This window comes from Hyperolius riggenbachi, chromosome 3, assembly GCF_040937935.1.
Source record: "Hyperolius riggenbachi isolate aHypRig1 chromosome 3, aHypRig1.pri, whole genome shotgun sequence".
Lineage (NCBI taxonomy): Eukaryota > Metazoa > Chordata > Amphibia > Anura > Hyperoliidae > Hyperolius > Hyperolius riggenbachi.
This window is the reverse complement of record NC_090648.1, coordinates 95,392,729-95,408,955: the sequence shown is the minus strand read 5'-3', so window position 1 is coordinate 95,408,955 and position 16,227 is coordinate 95,392,729. Positions and strand designations below refer to the sequence as shown.

Below are 16,227 nucleotides of genomic sequence, written 5' to 3'. Positions count from 1 at the left end.
CCCAGCACCCTCTAAGCGGCCTCACAGCCAATCCGCTTTCGGGGATTTTTTTTCCTCACTGGCGCTGTCGGGGCGCGCGGGTGGCTTTTGTGTGAAGAGGAAGCGGGCGGCGGTGACCCGGACACACCCGGAAAAAAACTGGAACATACCAGGGGGGGAGGGAGGGGGACTCCACAGGCCGGGAGAAGCACACGACGCCCAGGAGCCCATTCGCATTGTCCCGAGAGCAAATACACCCGAAACGCCCGAATCCTGGGCCTGCGTACTGTCTGTTTCCTATTGGAGGGTCGTATAACCCCAAGGAGCTGACCCTGTGCAGCGCCGCCCACCCTCACCCGAATGGTGCACGCCTGAGACACCCCAATCCTACATCCGCCGCCATTTTGTGTCCCCTCTAGTCGAAGCTCACCCGAAAAAAAAGAGACGCCCGACTGTGAGCGCACCCGGAATTTTTACACCCGGAGGGGTTTGGCCCCCAGGAAATTACGTCAGACACCCGAATTTGTTGAAGCCCCTCCCTCTTTCGGGTCACCCGAGGGTTCCTGTGACTGAAGTCCGAGACACCCGGATCTAGAATGGAACAAAGTGAAGGTGACGCTGCTGGAGGGGGGTGCAGGGTGGGGGAGGGGAGGATGGGCTACCTGTATGGGGGAGGGGGGATCTCCCCAAGCTGATATGAATGATGGGGAATTCCTGCAAGAAATCTTCAGAAATAGAGAATTAGGGATGAGCTTAAAATTTGTCTTTGCATTTATTTTTTTTGCTCTACACAGGATCCAGAATCTACTGAATTGGAACATCGCTTGGGCTAATCAAATTTGAAATAGAATAGTTTAAATTAATCAAGTTGTGCTGCCCACAGCGCTGTTCACACACAACAACAACAATAATAATAATAATAAAGTTCTTGGCTAATTGATTATCAGCCTTTGGATCTGATTAGCTCTGTGCAAAGTTCTGGTGCTGTCCCCTGTTAATTCTGGTGTTTACTAAGTCAGAAATTCACTTCAGAGTGAATTTTAGATGAGCTCTCATCTGTTTAGCAGCGTTCAACATGTTGTGATAAGACTTGGCGGTTGAAATTTGCTCTTCCTCTTAGAGCTGCGGGGGAATTGAGCCCCCTTAGTGCGCCCTGTGAAATGTCTGATGGGAAATAAATGGCCACTGCAGTGAAACTGGAGCAGGCTGTTCTGATTCTCAATGCATTTCAAGACAGGTATGTGCAGGTGCGTGAATTTTTAAAGTCCATGAAACCTTAAATTGGCTGTACATTTATAACTGACTAGATATTTTGAATTGATATGAATATTAGATCGAAGATATTAGGACTAGGGCCTCTATTAGCGGATTCTGATTGAAATATCTGTCGTTCAGATGAGGGAAACTTATTTTTGTCGGTTGAGTGTGAGAGTTGTGAGATCTGTGGCTATTTAGCACTCTGTTGCATTGATTAGCACGAAGTGTATGGTGGAGAAACTTTGATCAATTTTCAAACTTCTTTCTGGCACAATCGGAAATTGAGTGAGGGCCCTTGCACACTACACCGATGCGTTGGAGAATAATACTGCATGCCAACTTGCTGCCTGTACAAATCTGTGGGGCTGTTTACACTACTGTGCTGTGTGATCAGCATTATTATTTATTTTTTTTTACTCCCTGTTTGCAGGCTTTGAATTAACGTCTATGTCCAGTCTCCATTGCAGGTCACACACGTTACAACACCTGCATTATGCAATGCACCCAGTGTGCAAAGGGGCCCTAAAGGGAACCAAGCACCACTTTTTTTCCTGGTTTCAAATGGCTATAGTAGCTTCCATGTCTCCCCTCCCCTTCTAGCAGCCCATTATTTATCCACAGGCAAGGTGTGAAAATAGCACCTGTGACTTCTGTAAACTCTGTGAAGCATAGTGACCAGTATCTCCACCCCTCTTGCTGATGAAAGCTTTTTGCTAATGTGTGCAATAAAATAATTACAGCAGTCATTATCTGCCTGCAATTTCTGAGGTCTGGCAGGCCTGGGAAGTTGGAGGAAGTAGAATAATGGCCCATACTCACGAGGGACTTTTGTCGCCTCAACACGCGGCGCGCGCGTGTTGCGGCGACAGGTCGCCCGTGAGTATGGGCCGTCGCACACGCGCGCACCCCGAACTGTCGCCCGCCGCTCATGTCGCCATGCGATTGAAACTTTCAATCGCATGGCGACAGTCGCCGCTGCCCCCCCGCCGCAACTGTCGCTAGTCCGCGTGAGTACGCGGACTAGCGACAGCAACCTCCATGTAGGTACATGGAGCTTCCGGCGGGGGGAGGAGGAACGTCAGCGACAGCTTCCGCCTTGCCGCTGGTCCCTCTTCCGCGTGTGTACGCGGAGGGACCTGGCGAGAAGCTGTCGCCGGCCTGTCGCCCACACGCTCACGTGTGCTGGCGACAGGCCACATTTCTCGCCCGTGAGTATGGGCCTTTAAGGCCTCTGCTAAACTTTGTAAAAAGAAGAGGTAACATTTTAAGATTTATTTTTTTTAGTCACATTGTTGGCATGCATGTTTAACCACCCTGGCATTCTATTCATTTGCCCCATGTGGCCGCGGGTGTTTTATTTAAAAAAAAAAAAATGTGTTTACATTGGTGTAGCTAGTGCTAGGCTAGCTACACTTCCCCCCCCCCCCCCCCTCGATCGCTGCTGCCGATATCTACCTGGCCGCGATCCCGCGATGGCCGAGACTTCCGGCATAGCTTCAGGTGTTGCTATGGCGACGATCGGGCATGACGTTCGCTGTCATGCGCAGTTCCGGTGCGGGCTCCAGTTGTGGGTATGTATACCTCGGGGGGGGGGGGGGGGGGGGTTGATGTAGCTAGCCAAATGCTAGCTACACACCCCACAGAAAATTTCATGAAAAAAGACCCTCCAGGGGCTGAGCAATCCACCGCTGCGGTAATGGACGTGCTGAGCTCTTCATTACCGCCAAGGGGGTTAATGTGCTATTGAGATGCGTACGAGTGAAATTGCCGCCGGGAGACTTGGCCGCTTACGGCTTACCCTGCTCCTGCACAAGTCTGGGCAGCGATAATTACTATTCCCCCTCCTGGTCCGCGTGGCTGATGGGGAATTATGTGATTTGGCTTCCAGCTATTGCTGGTGGCCGAATTACAGTGTTTTAAGAGTAACTTCAGCTCCGTTTTCTGACGGCGCCGAAGTTAATCTCTGTCCACCGCCATAGCCGTAATTGCTATTACGGCCGGCACCCAAATCTACTGCGCTCTAATCGACATGCTCTATTGAGATGCCCTGGCTGGTAAAACTGGTGCTTGGTTCAGTTACATGATCACTACTCCGCAATCGATACCCAATCCGGGAGATATTTGTAATTGGGTGACTGTCACTTTGTTTATGTCCACCTTTTAAAGCAAAACAAGGACTATGCTATTGCTTACTAACGTTGCATTACACTATAAGTGTTGCTCCTCCCCCACAGTACATTTCTGTAGGAAGGTGAGGCCTTCTTCTCTTTATTGCATTAGTGATAGGCCCCGTCGCAGCAATGGCACACTATCCATTTTTATGCCTTTACTTGTGGTACTATCTGCCGTAATCTAACCACCTAATATTAGTCTATGGCAGAAAGGGATACTAAAAACCTAGGAAATGCAGTGGTCAGTGGAAGTTGTCACTGATGTGGCAGAGAGGAGCCCTCACCTCCCCACTTTTATAGGTTGGATTTACATCCCTACTAGTCCCTGCAGACAGTAAACTTTACCCCAGGAGGTCTTCCACAGCAGGTGGTTTTGGTGTAGCCTCTCCAGTAGGGAATGGTGATGGCCAAGGAAGTGGGTTAGGCCAAGATAGCTGAAAACCTGGACTTTCTACTGCTGAAGGGGATTTGCATGCGCTCAGCTGATAATTCAAATTGTTTTGTTTGATTTTTGCAGAAAAAATAATTTTAATGAAAAATGGGGAAAAAATAACACTTAGAGTCTTTGGTGTTTTGCCTGGTAAGGATTTGTAAGTGTATGAGTGTTGCTTTACTTTTGTGGCAAATAAGCTTTGCAATAACATTTCAAAAGCAAAGCCTCCAGACTGCATACATTTGAAATCGGCGCTGGTAGACTTGGACGCAGAATACAGCCGGTATGGCTGATCCTGCTGCTGCACAAGTCCCGGCGGTGTTAATTACTATTCCCCCTCCAGGCCGCCATGGATAGTGGGGGAATGATATAATTCGGCTTCCAGCAATTGCTGGAGGCCGAATTATTGTGTTTTTTAAGCAACTTCGGCTCAGTCTTCTGACGCCGCCGCGTTGTTCACTGAGCGCCGCTTTAGATGTGATTCCTATTATAGTCTATGGTGGAGCCTGCTGTGCCCAAATCTAGCAGCACTGAAAAGCACTGCTCCGCCCAGACTTGGAGAGGGCTAGCCTAGGCCCTGTTGGTCTCTAAGGAACTTTCTTTATTAGGACTTACTTACGCTTTACAGCTAAGTAGGCCAACAGGTGAAGCTCTACACAAATGTCGCATTTACATTTGTTAGAGGTTAATAATTTTGAAAAGATTTTTGACTTAAACAGTCGCTCACAATATTTTTAGGCGCCTTGCAAGGACAGGGCTCTATCAGCCTTTTGTGTCTTGGAATTTGCTGTACATTTTGTTCATCGTGTTACATTTGTCACTGTAATTACTATACTGTATCTACTAATTCTGTATGAAGTACCATTGTCTATATTTAGTTTATATCGCTGTCTGTATTCTGTACCCCGTGTTCGGTTTCTACTCTACACCGCCACAGAATGTGTTGGCGATATATCATCAATAATGATTTCTGTACATTTGTGTTACAGATGCACAGCTTTGCTGTTGGCTGAGCAGCCTTTTCTCCCCTCGGGGAGGGGGGAGGTACGAGCAGCTAACTGCAGGAGCTACAGAAGTTATTAGCCAAGTAATATCCATTTTGGCGGCTAGCTGAACGGGGTGTCACCACGCTGGGGGAGCAGACAGACTTACATAGACAAGCAGTGGTAATGTGTGTACAAAGCTTCATACAGAATTGCGGGCAGTATTTTGCAGAAAGAATACAGATTTCATGCTTGCTAAGAATTATAATTTGAGCTTATATACTTTTAATCAAAATTCCTAGCTGGCTGCAAGTTTAACATTCAAATGAGAAAAAGAAATGTGCAGCTCTAGGATCTGTATAGTAATTTCCTATTAAAACTGGAGTTTCACATTAGCTGAAGGAAAGACTAATAAAACACTAAAGTATTTGGCAGGTATGGTTCAATTTAGAGTGACACTTGCTAACTATCTGGATTTCTGTTTGGAGCTTATACATTGAGTTTGTAATCCTCTCATTTTATACAGAATCGTAATGGTAACGGCAGCAGTTGTTTTTTGCTTTGGCTTACTATATTGTACTATTATAAAGAAGTGCTGGTGTAATGAATGTGATTTCCTGGGAACTTTAAATAGGACCTGTAGTGAAAATATTATTTTCCTTTTTTTTTTTTTTTATTACAATATTCATGTATATATTATTTAGTCAGTGTTTGCCCATTATAAAATCTTTCCTCTCCAATTTACATTCCGATATTTATCACAGCTGGTGACATCTTTAGTCCTGTCAGGCGATCTCTGTGGAATGTTTGAGAGTTCTATGCACAGAGAGATATTGCTTGCTTGGTAGTTGGAAAAGGCGGTTATTTCCCACCATGCAATGAGGTTCAGACATGAAACTGACAGTCATGGCCCTGACATCACACTGCAGGAGGGGTTCTGCCTCAATATAAGCCATACAGACTGCTCTGAGGATCTATTTGAGAAAAGGTAAAGATTTCTAGTGAGAAAGGAGGTATCAGCTACTGATGGGGATGAAGTCAAATCCTGGGTTAAAGTTCCTCTATAAACTCCACCGGACAAGCCTCAGGTTCCGGGGTTTTTACCCCATGAGGTTCCTGAGAATTTCAGCTGTGCCGCTATTGATACAGCAATAAATATATTCTTTGGCTTGTCCCGATTTAAAATGCCATACTTTGATACTAGTTGTGCATGCAGCGGACCATTATCTCCAGCCTGTGCGTCTATAGCGATTGGATGCGATGGCTAGTGTGCACAGTCTGGGGACCCCAGTGCTGTACAGATGCATCTCTACAGCGCTGGGACCCCGAACTGTCACCCTAGTGATCGCTATGGGTGGCTGTCATTTCAGGTGTCAACAGATTTTAAGGTCAAGTATAGGTGATGCAAGGGGTCTGATAAAATAAATATATATAAAGATACTGTATTTATATATTTGTCACTTTATTAAGCTTAAAAAATATGACTTTTTGTACACGGCAGAGAGGCAGCACTACTGTGAAAAAAATAAAAAGTATGTATGTATGTGTGTGTATGTTTGACTTTAAAAAGGAAAAAAAAACATGTAATCAACTTTATTGAATGTGTGAATGAACGTGCACATGCACCAACAACCATTGTTTAATAAAGAGATTTCTCACATTCTGAGCAGTTTTATGACATCAGATTTAGGCTAAATTTCCACTCGCCCCTTGTGGTCCTGGATTTGTCTTTTTGTGCACAATTTTCCTGACACTGGGAATGTTTGTACTACAAGGTAACGCTTGTGTTATCCATGCCATGCAATGATTGACAATGTATGAACGTGTGGGGGGGCAACTGTCAGTTTTTTCCATGTGTCAAAAAATACTTTTAGAAACATCTGGTGGATATTAAATGGAGGGCCGTATCAACTAAGGTGTGCTGAGGTCAAGTAATGATCCTGCATGTCAGATCTTTAAGGCGGGGGTCACACTTGTGAAAAACTGCAGCGTTTGCATTCGGAATCACTTGTAGTGATAATCTATGGTGCCATTGCAGTTTCAAGTCATCTGCGATTCTGCATAGTGTCATTTCCCGCACAATACATGCGTTTTCTCATTGTAATCGATGGCTACTGTAAAAAATAAAAATAAAAAAAGCTTGCAGAGAATTGTCTGTGATTCCCTCAGATGCAACTGTGATCCCTCCCTTAAAGACACCTGAACTGAGAGCGATTTGGAGAATGCCATATTTATTTCCTTTTAAACAATGCAAATAGCCTGGCTGGCCTGCTGATCCTCTGACTCTAATACTTTAATGTCTAGTACACATGATCAGATTTTCAGGCAGATTTCCTGCCAGATCAATTATTTCCAACATGTCCTTATCAATTGTTCCATAGAAGTGAATGGAAAATCGATTGGAAATCAGATCGGGCATGATGGAATTAATCGATCTGCTAGAAAAGCTGTACTTGGCATGATGCTGGGAACACATGATGCAATTTCCCGTCCAATCAACTGGAATCGGGCCATTATTTCTGACATGTCCAATCTGATTCTGATCGAGAAATGGATACATTTTGCAGGAAATTGCATCCTGTATTCCCAGCATTACCTATAGACCCTGGACAAGCATGCAGGTCAGTTGTTTCTGACTGAAGTATGACTGGATTTGCCATATACGTGTTTCAGGTGTGTGATTCAGACACTACTGATGAAAAATCATCAGCATGCCGGGCAACTGGTAATGCTTAAAGAGAACCCGAGTTGTGTTTGAAGAATGTTATCTGCATACAGATGCTGGATCTGCCTATACCGCCCAGCCTCTGTTGCTATCCCAAACCCCACTAAGGTCCCCCTACACACTGCAATCCCTCATAAATCACAGCCATGCTGTGAGGCTGTATTTACATCTGTAGTGTCAGTCTCAGCTGCTCCCCCACCTCCTGTGTAGCTCCGGTCCCTGCCCCTGCCCCTTCCCTCCAATCAGCAGGGAGGGAAGGGATGCAGGCGGGGACTGGAGTTCTGCAGGAGGCGGGGAGAGCAGCATACTGACACTATAGATATAAACACAGCCAGCTCTGACAAGCTGTTTGTCAGCAGCGTGGCTGTGATTTATGAGGGATTGCAGAGTGCAGGGGGACCTTAGGGGAGTTTGGGATAGCAACAGAGGCTGGGCTGTATAGGCAGATCCAGCCTCTGTATGCAGATAATATTCTTCAAACCCACCTCGGGTTCTCTTTAAAAGGAAATATGGCAGCCTCCATATCCCTTTCCCTTCAGGTGGCCTTTAAAGGGAACCTGAAGTGAGATGTGTATAGAGGCTGCCATATTTATTTCCTTTTAAACAATAACAGTTGCCCGGCTGTCCTGCTTTTTCTCAGCCTTCTAATAACTTTAGCCATAGACCCCGAACAAGCATGATCTGACAAGATTAGCTGCATGCTTGTTTCTTGTGTGTTTCAGACACTACTGCAGCTATATAGATCAGCAGGGCTGCCAGGCAACTGGTATTGTTTAAAAGGAAATAAATATGGCAGCCTCCACATACTTCTTGCTTCAGTTTCCCATTAAGTGGCAGTTGGTGGCAAAGTCCATTGTTCTTCTCTGCTCCGTTGTTCTTAGCACCATCATCCCTCCTCTATTCTTCATGGATAGTTGCTGCCAAGCAATGGGTCTGTACAGCATTGGTGCTCTGGCAGATCAAGTTTGAACCTGGCTGGTGTCAAAGATTGTGTTTGTGTATGAATCTTAAGCCCAGTACATATGCCTGAGTAAAGTCCACTAGGGCGGTCAGTAACGACTGCCTCAGTCGATAGGTGATAGGTGTGTGTACTGCAGCCTCTGACTGCTGCTTTATAAGCGATTGCCTTGCGGATTACCTCGGCTGAGCGGCAACCAACTTCTTTGTGCACGTACTGCTCTGTTGTCTTTTCACCCCCGCATAACGGAACGCATTGTCTGCTGCACAGGTGACCTGCGTCTGTAAGTGCCGGCCCAGCGATGTAGCCCAAGAAAATCGTGTCCCAATCCCCGACGGGCGACATCCATTAATGGTGTGTATGTAACACCTTTAAGACTCTGGTCCCTCACAGCAGTTCCGTACTCCTCCAGTCTCCTGCTGTCAGGCTTGTAGTAATTGCTGACCCAATGGGTCGCCATCTACTGCGCATGTACGCCATACACAATCACACTCCTGTCACCACGAGCGATATGCGCATGTGCAGTAGTACTCCGCATGCGCAGAACACACATGTGCAGAAAGACTCAGACCCAGCTGGGTCGGCAATCATTACAAGCCTGACAGCGGGAAAGTGGAGGAGGATGGAACTGCTGTGAGGGAACAGAGAGTCTTCTAGGAGCTGGAAGAAGCCTCTGGTAAGTTTCTGCAAATGTCATCTTCACCTCTCAACTTTGCCATACGCATATTGATTATTCTAGCATCTCATTGATCATCACTACCAAGTATTACTATTTATAGCTTTGTGTGTAGTTCACATGTGGTTAATCTGCTTGCATGTGTTTTTTTTTTTTTTTGATGTTGTTTTTTTTTTTTCCCTTCAATGAAGTTTCATTTGTTTGCATTTTCTTGGCCATTTTTCAGTGGGTGTCAGTCCCATTGGCTTTCATTGCATGAATTTCCTGAGAAAAATACACACAGCATTTGTTTTAAAATTGCAATGCACACGTGATAACATTAGAAGGAAGGAACACTGTGTGCCCTATGCGAAGCCGTGTGCTTTTGTGCAAACTCGCGCAAATTTGTTTAGTGTGATGGAGATGTGCCCAACTCTTTCAGTATTTGTTTACAGCTTTCCACTCACTCCGACATTGCAGAGCAGTACTTGTGTAATTATTCTCTCCCACCTCCACCCCTGAGGAAAAAATGCCTATGGCTATCCTAAATCCTCAGGGCCCGTTTCCACTAAGTACGGATTCGCAATGTGGATATTCGCATTAAAAATAAACCAATGAATGTCATGGTGTCATTTCCATTGAATGCGAATTTGCGCATACAGGTGTGATGCAGAAAACATATGGATTGTATGCTACAGATTTCTGCACCATGCATCAGTTTGGCCAAGACTTCCCAACACCGCTCCTGCCTATAGTGCGCACCTTAGTGGCTGCAGCTCTGTAAAATTTGCATAAAACCAACAAAAATAAGAAGTTTAATAATGTAATATGCATATTCACGTTACAGGAGCTGTGTGATATTAAAACCACGTAGAAAAGGGAAAGGAGACAGTCGGCACTACTCAGAGGAATTGCCCTTTAGATATGCTGGGAAAGTCTTATAAGGCACCTATATTCCATATGCGTGCTCAGGATAGCATGGCTCTATAGCATATCAATGTCACTGGGAAGATTGAAAAACATCCGGCACTGCATTGAAGAAATTGCACATTTATTGTGGACTCGTGCTCAAAAATGTTAGAATGCATACAGCAAACAATTCAACAAGAAGAACAATACTGTCCTACCATAGGTGCTTGGATGGCAGTGGGTGCTGGGTGTGATACGGGCAGCCTGACGGCCGTTTCGCACGGCGGTGCTTCTAAGGCTCAACCACAGTGGTTGCCAGTGACGCTGTGTGATATTATTATTTTCACAGGTTTTCCCACCTCTTCATAGTAAACAAAACATATTGGACATACAAATTAATATGGAATTCAAGAGCCAGCAGGAAATTAATAAGACAACATTTTAAAAAACCTTGGTTACTGGTATTGCATAAAAGGAATTAGGGCAGAATCCATATACCTCTTCCCCTTGGCAGAACGGTGGTATAGTGGTTAGCACTCTTGCCTTGCAGCGCTGGGTCCCCTGTTAGAATTCCAGCCAGGTTAACATCTGCAAGGAATCTGTATGTTTTCACTGTGTCTATGTGGGTTTCCTCCAGGCACCCTGGTTTCCTCCCCATCCCCAAAACATACAGATAAGTTAATTGGCTTCCCACTGAAATTGGCTCTAGATTACAATACATACACTACACGATAGATACGTGGACATAGGACTACGGTAGGGATTAGACTGTGAGAGCTCCTCTGAGGGACAAGACAAAATGTACTCTGTACAGCGCTGCGGAAGATGTTGGCGCTATATGAATACTAAATAATAATATAAAAAGTCCCTGCAGGAACAATCCACATCGGACCAGGTGATCCATCTTGCTGGATTATTACAGTGGAGTATGCTAGCAACATCGATGCATACAGGTGATACCTGTACATGCTTTGTGCTGGGTACACACAATACAACTTCCCGTCAGATCGATGGGATCAAACCGATTTATTTCCAGAATGTCTGATCGGCTCCCGATTGATAACTGGATCGGTTTTGGGAAGGTATTATCAGAAAATCTATCCCGCTGTCAATTGGGAGCAGTTTGGATATGTACACACAATGCAACTTCCTGTCAGATTGCCCATTGATCTGATGGGAAATTGCATTGTGTGTCCCCAGCCTAATGCCTGGTACACACATAGCAATTTTCCATCAGATTGTTGGTCAAATTGATTACTTCCGACAGGTCTGATCTGATTTCTGATCGATTTTTGTGTAGAATCGATTGGAAAATTGCTCAGGAAAAATCTATATGAGACAGGCCACAGTACCCGCAGTGCTCCGGGTGCCGTAGGTAGTGCAGAAGCTGCAGAAGATTACCCTCCGATTCCCAGAAGTGTCCATTAAAAAAAAAGTAAGTCGCACTGTGGCTATAATGTGCGAGGCCGTTGCGGTGTAGTCTTCCAGCTCTTCCTGGGTGATCGCACTGCCATAGTGCGATCACCCAGGGCTACCTCCAGCCCTCTCTGCACCGACCGCCCCAACGCTGCCTTCCTCTGCTTCCTTGGCTGCTTAGTAGAAGCTCTGTTAGCTTGGCCAGCGGCCCCGCAGATGCAGATCGCTCCCAGCTACTGAAGCGAGACGGGGGTGCGCGGGCGAACTGCGCCGACTGGCCAAGCTAACTGGGCTTTTACTGGGCGACTGAGGGAGAGTAAGGCGGCATGGAAGCGATCATTTCAGACGGGGCTGGAGGAAGCCCCAGGTATGTATAAACTTTCATAGCTTTACATCTCTGGTACACTTGATCACTAATGCAGTATATTTGCATTGTTGGCTTTGGCTTAGTTTTTAGCTGTTGGAAAGTCGTCCCATTATTAGCCTGTTCTCCAGCCTCCTGTGCACGGATACTGATCTGAGTAGCAAAGATAAAGGTCCATACCCACGGCAAGATTCTCAATCAGATTTTCTTTTGTGATGGGCGACCGTTTTCATGATATCTCATAACATTGTTTAACAAAAATTCTTTAGAGGAGCTGTTAGGTATAAGGTTTCAGAGGAAAAAAACACATCAGTAGCTTATTATTGGCTGTACTTACATTACATGTGCATTTCACTGTCCACGTTTGTACTTCACAGAATTTTTATATAGTATTTGCAGAAAATGATGCTCCTGACAACTCATGGCAGGTTCCACGTTTGTCTGTCTCCTATGAAGCCAATTGTGTCGTCATGTCCTCCCTGCTTCCTGATGATTCGACTCACAAAAAAGATCCTAATGGTTCATGATCCGGACAACACTACTGTGCAGTGAATATTAATGAGCCATGTGGCTAGGTACAATAGCGGACTCATACAGTATACTCTAATATGCCGTGATTTTTCAGTGCTGTGAGCTGGGCTGAGTTACAAGCTGCTGTAACTTGAGCCTGTAACTTTTCACTAGCAGCCGAGGGGAGGACCCAAGGTGGGAAGAAGCAGCCCCAGAATGCTTTGCAGTATGTTTTGCGGCCTCTCGTACTTTTAAGAGCTTGGGAATAACAGCCTTGCTGTTCAGCACACATCAAAAGTAAGAGATTTTTAACTTCAGTATTGCCTTTTTGGCTTCCTTCTAAACTGTTTAACACAGGAGAATAGAGGTTTAAATTAGCTTTTGCAGCCTGACGGTTACTCTTTAACAGTGCTCACCAATGGCAGACTACCTGCCAAAATTGTTCGTTTTGAACTGGGCTGTGGAGTTGGAGTCAAGGGGTCTGAGCAATTTTGGGTACCTGGAGTCAGGGAAAAAAGTCACCGGCTCAGACTCATAATAAATTTAAACGGTAATTAAAAGAGAAAATATGATAGCTTGTTCTGTTTCGCAGATAATAGTCACCATAAATAACTTCTATATGCAGCAATAGCTGTGCTTAGTCTACAAAAAATGCAATAAACCAATAAAAAACACGTTTTGTACTGCTGCAATAAAGCAGTCACTGTATAGTTTTTTAAAATCAGATATACACATCTGATTGTGATTGTTTATCTGATGTGATTGGGTGAATGTTCAGCATTATGTTCAGCATTAGAAAAAACTATCTGGCTGCAGATTCAAATGGAAGGTTGGTTCAATAATGATAAACTACAACGTGGGCAGCAGTTGTGTGTCATTCCAGTTATAGAAAAGGGGATTTCTCACAAGGGAATAAAAAAAATCATGTGAGAATTGCTGGGCGTACTGATGTGATAATGTGTAAAATATGACTTTTCTAATGCCCCCTCAATGGTTGAACTTTAGATTGGAGTCTATGAATGGGTTGTGGGAACATGCAGCTGTTTACAAAGCACAAGACTTCCTAATGTGAGCTGAATCATGTTTCTGATAGGGAAGTACCACTTTTGTTTTGTGGGTGGGGGGAGCAATTGCTAAATGCTTGTTTTTTGTGTGTGTTTGGTTTGTTTCTATTTTATGAAAAAACATGTTTAGTGTAACTTTAAATGTATTAAATTTTAAAAGTGTTACATTTGGAAGTTAACCTTTCAAATTGAAAATTCCTCTAGCTGGTAACAGCAGATGTGCAGCTGTCCATGCAGCCTCTCGGGGATTGACCTTGTGATGCTGCATCCGCTCCTTCGCTGACTTTGTTGTTGCCCCCCCCCCCCCCCCCCCAAATGTATATGTGCCTTTTCCCCTGTAGCTGAGTTGTTTATTGGGCATGCTTGTGGTGGCACCAATTTGCATCCGATTCGATGAGCGGATTGTTGGTTGGCCACCAAATCGCTAGATGTAGGGCTGCCTTTAAAGGTTGAATACAATTTGACAAGCTATAACACACCATACAATTCTTGGTAAAGTTGTTCTGAATTTTCCAACATGTCCAATCTTAACCACTTGAGGACTCAGCCTTTACCCCCTCCCCCCCCTTAAGGACCAGCGCTGTTTTTTATGATCTGTGCTGGGTGGGCACAGATCAGGTTGCAGGCAGAGCGATCAGATCGCCCCCCCCCCTATTCCCCCCCCCCCTATGGGGATGATGTGCAGGGGGGGGTCTGATCGCTCCTGCCTGCCTGGGTGTTGCGGGGGTGGGCCACCTCAAAGCCCCCCTCCGCGGCGAAATTCCCCCCTCCCTCTCACCCCTGGGGATCTGGGCTGCACAGGACGCTATCCGTCCTGTGCAGCCTGTGACAGGCTGTCATCTGTCACATGGCGGCGATCTGATTGGCCGGGGATAGCCTATCTGCCTTACGGCGCTGCTGTAGCAGCAGCGCAGTTCAATGTAAACAAAGGAGACAAACGTCTCCTGCGTTTACATTTAGTCTGCGAGCCGCGATCAGCGGCTCGCAGGCTATTCATGGAGACCTGCTCCGTGATCTAACAGGAAACGGCCGCTCGCGCGAGCAGCCTTTCCTGATTAATTAGGGAGGCACCTGGCGACGCAGATGTGCATCGCTGGTCCTCCAGCTACCACTTTGCTGCCGCTCGGTATGAGTGTGTGGTCGACAAGTGGTTAAAAATAAATAAAATGGAATTTTCTGAATAACTGATAGTGGTTTTTTTTTTGTTTTTTTTTTTTATAATTGAACTGCAGTATATCGAACAAGAAACTTATCTGGCCTCCTTTTGGGTGCATACACACATTCAATTTTGGCCAATTTTACTACTTTTATGTGGTGTGCGAGCTTACACAATATGCTCCTAGTATTCATATGTTGGCCATCATAGTACATGGCATGGTAAAACTGTCCAATTAAAATTGCATGTATGTAAGCATCCTTCAGACCTCAAAGATCTGTTACTGTGTTTCAAATCAGGAGAGGTGAGATCAGCGTACTTCCTGCAAGTTTATGGTGAAGTTCCCACTATGTGCGCTGCGTATTCAGTTTTCATCGATCCTTTAGCCAGTGTAAATGAAGCCTTACGGATGCAGTGAAACCGGATCCACATTACCAAATCCATTTGGCTTTAAAGGACTTGTCAAACAATTTCTGTTACCCATAGTACCACTTACCTGGGGCTTCCTCCAGCCCCTGGTAACCGCTATGTCCTTTGCTGCAGCTCCGCTGGCCCCCGTTCCCCAACGGTGCACAGGAGGACCTCCAGGTTGTCCTCTACTGCGCCTGTGCAATCGCCGCTGTCAATCGCCGCTACGTGGTTCAGAACGTTCTGTGCAGGTGCAGATCTACTGTGCCTCCGTAGTACACTCTGGACCACGGTGAGGTGATTGACTACGGCGCAGGCCCAGTAGAGAATGACCTGCGCATCGTTGGGGACCGGGGGCCAGCAGCTGAGTGGAGCTGCCGCAAGGAACATAGTGGCTGCCTCGGGCTGGAGGAAGCCCACTGGTAAGTAGTACTGGGGGTAGCATGAGTTGCTTGACTGCTGCTTTAAAATTGAAATGTGAACTGAGCCTTACCGCAAGCGGTATACAGTAATGCACTGTGTTGGGATTCTGGAATCCATTGGATCGCATTACACTGAATGCACTCTGAACGCAGCATAGATTGCCGTGCGACTTTCTGCATTAAATGCCCCAATTGCGACGCCCTGCTGTCTATTAGTCAAGAAAGCTGGCTCTAAAAATGACTTGTCTGATTCTCTCTACTGAATTAACAGAATTCTAATTTTATTTTGAATGTATAGAATATGGGTGTGCTCCAACCCCAAGAAACACACACGGAGATAAAAATGTATTTTAATGTTTAGTGTGCACTGAATGGCGCAGCACACAGATCGACAGAAGCGCAAGCTTCACTTTACCAGCGGCTGTAAAATCACTGACATCATTTGGTTGTTTACTCAGAGCAGGCTGTGCAGGAGCTGAAGGGGAGAGGAAGGAATGACAGTTGTACCTGCTAGGGTTTGTTCACCTGTGAAGGTCTCCATGCGTCTCTATGCATGAATAGAGCCGTCAGTCACATATTATGGGGGGGGGGGGAGGGAGTTGGGGGTGAATGCAGAATTGGTGTGCACAGACGCATTGTTTTGCTGCTGATGTCCGCGGCTATTCTTACTCCCAGCATGTCTGACAGTTCCCTTCATAGTGATGTATGATGGATGCGTCAAAATCTGGATCACCGCTGTGGGAAAGGCAATGCTGTGACAGTGCTGGAGAGTATAAGCTGCTTCTCAGCAGGAAGGGGAAACCATGTCTTGTTTGTA

The 16,227-nt window shown here is 45.6% G+C and overlaps 1 protein-coding gene across 4 annotated transcripts in view; it reads left to right on the top strand.

The window, feature by feature from the left end:
• Positions 1-45: 45 nt before the first annotated feature.
• The window catches only part of NSD3 (nuclear receptor binding SET domain protein 3), a 178,201-nt gene continuing 162,019 nt past the window's right edge, over positions 46-16,227 (top strand). For all 4 annotated transcript variants that reach the window (XM_068274618.1, XM_068274617.1, XM_068274616.1 and 1 more), the window contains exon 1: positions 46-591. The gene's annotated coding sequence lies outside the window, so the exon portion shown is untranslated. The remainder of the gene's footprint in view (positions 592-16,227) is intronic.